Source organism: Bos indicus x Bos taurus, chromosome 24 (genome assembly GCF_003369695.1).
Source record: "Bos indicus x Bos taurus breed Angus x Brahman F1 hybrid chromosome 24, Bos_hybrid_MaternalHap_v2.0, whole genome shotgun sequence".
Lineage (NCBI taxonomy): Eukaryota > Metazoa > Chordata > Mammalia > Artiodactyla > Bovidae > Bos > Bos indicus x Bos taurus.
In genome coordinates, this window is record NC_040099.1 from 33,135,679 (window position 1) to 33,144,814 (window position 9,136).

The 9,136-nt window shown below is 41.1% G+C and overlaps 1 non-coding gene across 1 annotated transcript; it reads right to left on the reverse strand.

The window, feature by feature from the left end:
• Window positions 1–6,878: 6,878 nt before the first annotated feature.
• On the reverse strand, window positions 6,879–6,985 carry LOC113883056. Its single transcript, XR_003508542.1, has one exon. It is a non-coding gene; the product is annotated as a U6 spliceosomal RNA (small nuclear RNA).
• Window positions 6,986–9,136: the final 2,151 nt, after the last annotated feature.

The window sequence follows — 9,136 nt, forward strand, 5'->3', positions numbered from 1 at the left end:
TAGTCTGCCAGGCTCCTCTGTCCATGGAATTCTCCAGGCAAGAATACTGGAACAGGTTTCCATTTCCTTCTCCAGGGGATCTTCCCCACCCAGGAATTGAACCCGGGTCTCCTGCATTGCAGGCAGATTCTTTACTGACAGCTATAAGGGAAGCCCGTTCAGTTCAGTCGCTCAGTCGTGTCCAACTCTTTGCGACTCCATGAACCGCAGTACACCAGGCCTCCCTGTCCATCAGCAACTCCCGAAGTCCACCCAAACCCATGTCCATCGAGTCAGTGACGCCCTCCAACCATCTCATCCTCTGTCGGCCCTTTCTCCTCCTGCCCTCAATCTTTCCCAGCATCAGGGACTTTTCAAATGAGTCGGCTATGAGGGAAGCCCGTATTTTGCTCTAAAAGGCAACAATTACGAGCATGACACACAAATTACTGTATTGCACATGGCAGTATTTCTCTTTGATATGTTTTATTACACTCCCTACCTAGTCAGATGGTATGTGATGTCATTGACTTCACACTGTCACTGCTGTTTAAAAATAACTTTGTGACGTCAGAGCACAATAGGTGTATTTGCCACTGAGAACAGCTTTAAAGGTGAACAAATTAAAGCTACACATATAAAGTTCATATTTGTTAGTAAAACTGTCTCTCTAAAGACTGTGTATCCAGGATCTTCCCGCGTGGTCCAGTGGCTGGAGTCTGCATACCTGCTGCAGGGGAGCTGGGTTCAATCTCTGGTCAGAGCACTAGATCCTGCTTGCTACAAATAAAGATCCCACATGCCACAGTGAAGATCAAAGATCCAGAGTGCCCTAAGACTCTGCACAGCCAAATAATTCGTTAATTAAAAAAAAGACTATGTATCCAAAACAAATACCCCAGGAGCACCAACACTCCATAGTTCTAGATATGGGAGATTTGATCGGAATAAGGACACTTTGGGGGAGAGGAGAAAGGCCACTCTGAAGTTTAAATGAAGAAACGTATGAATAAGTGCTTTTAAACACTAAGGCAGCAAATAGAAGGCACACTTGTGTTTTTAAGGCAAAATGGGGCTCTTGTGTTTTAATGGGAAAAGATGATGCTTGAAGAAATTAAATGACTTGCCCACATTTTAAGAAAAACAGGAATAATAAACAGGACCCAGACCTTCTGATTCTCACTTCCTGCTCCTAGGAGGACTCTGGCGGGGAAACCCATGTGAGGTGTGAAAGCTGCAGAAGTATCCCAAGCACCAGAGGAGATATTGGTTTACTTAGCTCTAGAGGGGTGGGTGTGAGACATGCATAGAAGTGGGTAAACAAACCCAAACTAACAGTGAATTTGGGGTTTGGCTGACCTCTTAATACTTCAGAAGTGATTCATGCATAACTATGTCCTTCAGATCTTAAGTTAGAAATGCAACTTGCCATGCCATTGTTGCAAAATATTTCCCTAGTATCAAGAAAGAAGACTGCAAGTGTGGTAAAGGCACTGTTCACCAAGGGCGTAATCAAACTAGACCATGTTCTGTTAGTTCCATGATGGGCCTAACATTATACTTAGGACTGACGCTCCTTCAGGTGAAAGCATGGATTTTCTTCTTCTCCTTCCTCCCCGCCCCCACCCCCAATATGGCAGCCCTTTTCCTTCCGCCCTTCCAAGTCATCCTAGGAATATGAACTGGGATTATAAATCCCAGGTCCTGCTTATTATTAATATCACTATTCTTCTTAAAATTGTATTGTTAAACTGCACCTTACCATTGGCTTGGTTTCATTTTAAAAACAAGTTGGGACTTCCCAGGCAGTCCAGTGGTTAAGAATCCACCTTTCAAAGCAGGGGACCCGTGTTCTATCCCTGGTTGGGGAACTAAGATCCCATATATGTGGGGCAACTAAGTCCTGGAGCCGCAACAAAAGATACTGCAGCAACTAAGACCCAACGCAGCCAAATAATTAAATATACATTTTTTAAAGTTACACTTTCCCACTTTTATTATCACTTCATAGAAAAAACGATGACATCTTTCTAAGCCAACAGCAGTATGTGGGTCACCACCAACAGCAGTGAAAAGAATATAAACAAAATAGAAAAACAGAAGGCATTACTGCTGCTTGCAAAACTACATGCCTGCCAAGGCCTCCCCTTGAAAACCAGAGGGAACTAGATGATGAGGAAATTTTTGCTGTGCAACTGGTCAGCCTGACTGCAAACCCAAAGATGGAGAGCAACCTTTGCAATCCAATCATTCTATCATAAAGTATAAGAATATAAGGGTATATATGAATATCCTTTTATTACACTTTTCCCATGACCTTCTGCTTTGAAAGAATATCACTACCTGTATTTCCTAAATATTTTCCATGTTATCAAAGATCTATATAACTGCTAATACAGGCTTTGGCTTAGCATGAAGTCATTAATATGACCACACTGAGCTTTAATCATGCCAGCTCAAACTGGAGAAGGGGTGAGGATCCATTATTCTATGTTGCTAAATAAAGGCAGGGTTTCTACTGGTCATTTTGAAAACTGAGAATTGCCCCTAGGCCCCTGGGCTCTGGAAAACACAGATGGAATACCATCCAGTCGTATTTATAGATAAGAGGTCAAAGTTAAGGGACTTGACCAAGTCCTCATCACCACGAAATGGTGTCCAGAACACAGCCTGTGCCTGCCTTGGATTACGGCACATCTCACCCCCACTGCCTTTTGTGGTGAGCCTCCTGCCCTAGGCCCCTAATCTAATGTGTGCATGTTGCTCAGTCATGTCTGACTCCCTGTGACCCCATGGACTGTAGCCGGCCAGGTTCCTCTGTCCATGGAATTCTCAGGCAAGAATACTGGAGTAGGTTGCTATTTCCTTCTCCACCTAATCTCATGGCTTCTTATAAAGTAGTGATGCTCCCTTGGCACGTGGCCTGGGTCTGGCTCATAATCTCAGCTCAGAAACCCCAGTGTTCACCAAACCGAGTGGAATTCTCAGTATCCAAAATTTCTACTCACTGCAAGCAGATCCCAGCTTCAGCTGGAACCTTGACATTGGTATGGTGCATTAGGGCACTCCCTGGTAGTCAGCTCTGCCAAAGATCCTATGAAGCACTCACATTCCAACTGCATGAATTTCCTCTCCAGCTCTTGTTTTACACACTCCAGTTTGGCCTTTATATGAAATATGCAGTTGGGCAGAGCAGGTAATTTTATACATTTGTTACTAAGGAGAATTCCTTTTTCCTCGCCAGCTGTATGTTACTAAAAGCAGTGGGGCTAGGATAAAAGAAAGTCTGTACCTAGGTAATAAGTACCTTTTCTTAACAATGAAATTTTTTCCTGTCAGCCCAGAGCTCACCCTGAAAGGTAAGTGGGCAGAAGTCATTATTCTCATTTTGTGGATAAGTGAAAAAAAGGTAATGAGTAATTAGACCATCTGGCCCAGGCATAGTGGAAATTTAAGAAATGGAGCCTTCATTCTCTTGACATGAAGGTTAAGTAATTTATCCAGCAGAGATTTTGAGTGAAAATTAGAAAGCAGCCTCTAAATTATCCCCTTGAGTCATTTTCTCATTTTTCCCTTTTGTGCCACCCTAAATCTAAGGGTTTGAACCCAGTTGAATGATTTCTGTGACCACAAAATATATCCAACTGGCAATGTTCAGCCACACTGCAGTTTGTTTCCATGTCAAAAATATCTCACATCAGAGACATGCATTTTGGTAAGAATTTGTCCAACAGATCCAATAGAGAGTTGGTTCACAATAAAATATGAAAACTTTTGTGAACAGAAACTGGCCCCCCAAAATTTTTTTTTTCTTTGTCTCTTTTGAGATCTCTATAGAAGTGAGTTATACCAAGCAGCAGACTGGTAAATACTTGTCAAAATTAAGATCAAATTAATATTACTTAAATACTAGAACATAGAGTTAAGGGTAATTTTGTAAACCATATAATCACTGAAATCTCTCATCACTTAATGCTCTTTAATAACCATCTTAGTGCTGAGCAGTTCACAGAACAAATGAGGTTGTTAATTTCAATACTTCTTTATTTAATTGAAAGAAAGTGAAAATGAAGTCGATCAGTCCTGTCCGACTCTTTGCGACCCCATAGACTGTAGCCTACCAGGCTCCTCCGTCCATGGGATTTTCCAGGCGAGAGTACTAGAGTGGGTTGTCATTTCCTTCTTCAGGGGATCTTCCCAACCTGGGGATCAAACCTGAGTCTCCCGCATTATAGGCAGACCCTTTACCATCTGAGCCACCAAGAAAGTCCTCTTTTTTAAAAAAAAAAAAAATTATTTATTTATTTTAATTGGAGGCTAATTACTTTACAACATTGTAGTGGTTTTTGCCATACCTTGACATGAATCAGCCATGGGTGTACATGTGTTCCCCATCCTGAACTTCCTCCCACCTCCCTCCCCATCCCATCCCTCAGGGTCACCTCGATACACCAGCTATGAGCACCCTGTCTCATGCATCAAACCTGGAAAGTCCTCTTTATTTAATTGAATAAATATTTTATTTAATTGAAGTATAGTTAATTTATAATGTTGTGTTAGTTTCAAGTGTACAGCAAAGTGATTAGGTTATACATGTATATATATTCTTGTTCAGATTCTTTTCCATTATAAGTTATTATCAGACATTGAGTATAATTCCCTGTGCTACACAGTAGGTCCTTATTGCTAACCTATTGGTATATAATAGTGTGTATATGTTAATCCCAAACTCCTAATTAACTCTCTCCTTTTCCCCACTATCCCCTTTGATAGCCATAAGTTCATTTTCTATGTCTGTGAGTCTATTTGTCTTATAAATAATTTTTTGTATCATTTTTTAGATTCCACATATTAAGTGATATTGTTAGGGGAAGCACACTGACTGAAACCACCCATCCTGGCCAGGCCCTTTAGTAACCATTTTCATGAGCTGTTTTAGGACAGGAGGTCCTGGTAAGGAACACGGAACTAATAAGCCACCACCAACCAGAAGAGTTCAGGAAAGATCAAAAGGTGACACCACATATCCGACCACCTCCCAGAATCCTTCTCTCTGGCATCCATCTTGGCTGAACAAGGCGTGCACCCCCAGGAAGGACTCTGAGTCAGAATAATTGGCTAAAGACACCCCGGAAACTAATCTCATCACCATAAAACCCAAGACTGCAATCCACATGGCAGAGCTGTTCTCCTGGGTTCCCTTACCCTACTGCTCTCCACCTGGGTGCCCTTTCCCAATAAAATCTCTTGCTTTGTTAGCACATGTGTCTCCTCAGACAGTTCATTTCCGAGTGTTAGACAAGAGCCCAGTTTGGCCCTGGAAGGGGTCACCCTTCCTACAACAATATCACATAATACATTACTTTTTAGGAAGTCAGAGTAGATTCAACTTTCTCATTTCTCTATTTTTTTAATCTAGATTTATAATAGAGTAGCAAACGATGCTTATGGGACTCACAAACTATTTCCTTATCTCATACAGTGAGCTCTTCATGGAAGTAAATTCCAAAGATGATTCTGAGTGGCTGGTTAGACAGCCAGGCCTATAAATCAACTAGAAAATATGAGTATAACTTCATGAGTGACTCTGAGGAGGTGGAAGGAGATGAGAGAGGGACAGAATCAATAGTATGTAAATAATGTGAAGAGATGAGGAAAAGAAATACCCAAAAGTCATGGGAACTCTTAACATAATCTATGCAGGAGACAGAAATGACTAGCTGCCTACCAAGGATTGGTTCTCCCCTTCCAGAGTGTAAAATTGTTCTGGAAAGTGGCTGCTGGCCCCAGGAATATATTTCCCACATTATTTGCATCTAGGTGGGGTCATTAACTGATTTTGAGCCAATGAAAAAGTGAGGAGAAGTGATCCATAAAAACCTTTTGCATGATCCTTCACATTTTGCCTCTTTTCCTACCTGGAAGCTCAGGGCTCCAGTGCCCTGGGAGCTGACTATATTCTGTCCTGCACTGTTTCCAACACTAAATATTATTTGTATTCAGCTCCATTGTAGGTTCCCTGACTGCAGGAAAAAGTGTCTCTTACACCAGCTTGCAGAGTGGTGGTGACTTACTAGGTGCTCAATAAATACGTATGACTTGATCAGTTGGTTTGGTTGGTGTAATCTGGTGTGATTTTATAGCTCTTCATGCCATTAACTGTGTGCCACATGTTCAGTTGTGCCTGACTCTTTGCAACCTCATGGACTGCAGTCTGCCAAGCTCCTATGTCCATGGAATTTTCCAGGCAAGTATACTGGAGTGGGTTGCACATCTCCTGCAATTAAATTCTTTACTATTCGGATACTTTACCCACTGAGCCATCAGGGAAGCCCCAAGAGCCCCAAATACTGATGCCATCTTCCGATCTTTAGAACATCAGCTCTATTTTCCAAATATCATAATTCTGCCTTATTCAGAAAAAATAGAATATGTATTTATATAATTTTAAGCACAATTTAGTTAAAAATTTTTTTTTAATTTTATTATTGTTTTTTTTATTTTATTTTATTTTTAAACTTTACAATATTGTATTAGTTTTGCCAAATATCAAAATGAATCTGCCACAGGTATACCTGTGTTCCCCATTCTGAACCCTCCTCCCTCCTCCCTCCCCATACCATCCCTCTGGGTCGTCCCAGTGCACCAGCCCCAAGCATCCAGTATCGTGCATCGAACCTGGACTGGCGACTCGTTTCATACATGATATTATACATGTTTCAATGCTATTCTCCCAAATCTCCCCACCCTCTCCCTCTCCCACAGAGTCCATAAGGCTGATCTATACATCAGTGTCTCTTTTGCTGTCTCGTACACAGGGTTATTGTTACCATCTTTCTAAATTCCATATATATGTGTTAGTATACTGTATTGGTGTTTTTCTTTCTGGCTTACTTCACAAAAATATGGAACACTTCACGAATTTGTGTGTCATCCTTGCGCAGGGGCCATGCTAATCTTCTCTGTATCATTCCAATTTTAGTATATGTGCTGCCAAAGCGAGCACTAATTTTATTATTGTTACATTGGTGGTCCCCCAATGAACCACATCTCTCAGAACTTCTGCCCTTGTGTTGTTCCTTCCCATCCTTAGTCTGAGTTTGGTCCAAAGACTTGCTTTGGTAAATGAGATATTAGCAAGTTTGAAGCAAACAGAAGCTTGACAAGTGTTTGCCATCTTAGAATTCTTCTTCTTAGAACACAGACCAACCACCCTGCTGGAGAAAGAATGTACAGAGAGCTCCTGGAATATGTGAGACCATGCTAAGCATTGTGAGTAAAGCCAGCTTGGTCTTAAAAGCCCCATTCAAGACATCAGCTCAAGTCACTGGCAAGAGAGATCCCAGGAGAGACCAGCAGACCCATCTAGCTGAGTGCAGCCTAGGCTGCCGAACTGAAAGGTTGTTGTTTTAAGCCACTGGCTTTAGTAGTGTTAGTTGCTCAGTGGTGTCTGAGTCTTTACGACCCCATGGACTGTGGCCCGCCAGGCTCCTCTGTCCATGGGATTCTCCAGGCAAGAATACTGGAGTGGATTGCCATTCCCTTCTCCAGAGGATCTTTCCGACCCAGGGATCAAACCTGGGTCTCCTGCATTGCAGACAGAGTCTTTAACATCTGAGCTACAAGGAATATCCCACTGGCTTTAGGATGGTCTATTACACAATAGCAGATAACCACAATAGTCAGAATCTCATTTCTTATTCGTCAATATGCACATTCTAGTCTTAAATGCCTTGAGTTAGCATTAACAGTAAAATATATCAATAGAATACTCTTCCCAATTAGAGTGAGGAAGTTTTATTTCTAGACATTTCTGGGAAACAGATTTTAGAAACTGACTTTTGCATTTAGAATTTTTTTTTCTATGTAGATGATGTCTTTAAGATGAATAAAGTTTATCTCTACTTATTTTTTTCTTGGCTTTTTACCCCTGGGTAAGCATCTAGGGAAATGAAAAATTTGATCTCATGAATTTTATGCCCTGTTTTTTGCTCTTGCCAAAATGCTCTACTACTTCATTCCAAGTTAAAAAAAAAAAAGTTCTTGTAAATATGCTATCTGCCACGGCATCAAGAGGAATGCCAGAAAGGACAATTCTATAAAAATAGATTTCTTCATTCTGTATCTATGTGATTCCACACAGTCAGAGACTCCGTTAGTAGCTATCTTGCGAGTCATAGTTTTCCTCTGAAAATAGGCTTTTTACCGTTTGTGAGACTTTGGCCTCTTTTTTTCCCTCAACTTGGGTTGGTGTTTTATGTTTCCTTCTTTCCTTCTTCATGTACCTTTCATAGGTTGGTCTCTGAAGGAAGTATTTCTCCCTTATCTCTCAGTTAGGAAAAGTGTAGTTTGCCTTGAAAAAGAGTTTCTTTCATAAGTTCATCAAACACTGGAAAATTCAAGAACACGGTAAGCAAAAAGTATTTTAAAACTGAAAGAAAAAGCAGCAAAAACTAGTTTTTCAGTTGTTGAGATGCTTTTAGAATGGTCATGCCTCGTTTAAATCACTGCTAATCAAAGTGTGGTCTGTGGACCCTGCCAGTCCCTACACTGTCATTGCAAAGAGAAAAATACAAAAACTGAGTGCTTATAAATATTTTTAGCAATTTGATATTGCCATGACATCTAACCATGTGATCGTTTTTCTCATAACCCAGTTTTAGTTTATATTACAAAATGCTGGTTAACAGTCGATTGGAATTTTTTAAAACGGTCTTTCTTCACTGCTTAAAAAGCACTAGTGTAAATATTGGGGGCAGGAGGAGAAGGGGACGACAGGGGATGAGATGGCTGGATGGTGTCACCGACTAGATGGACGTGAGTCTGAGTGAACTCCGGGAGTTGGTGATGGACAGGGAGGCCTGGCGTGCTGCGATTCATGGGGTCGCAAAGAGTCGGACACGACTGAGCGACTGAACTGAACTGAACTGATCTCTCCAAATTATCTTCCAGCCTCAGGCCTAGAAAAGTGTGGAACCCAGAGTGGGTAGGTAAAAAACATTTGTTGATTGGTTGCTAATGACCTGATAGGCAGTTTCTAGTCCCATGATGCTCTAATAGTAAGTTAAATCTTTACCATTCACTAAACAATACATACAGCAAACATAAAAAAAGTCAGAGTTTCACCAAGTTTTCTTTTTTTTAAGGGCATGAAATA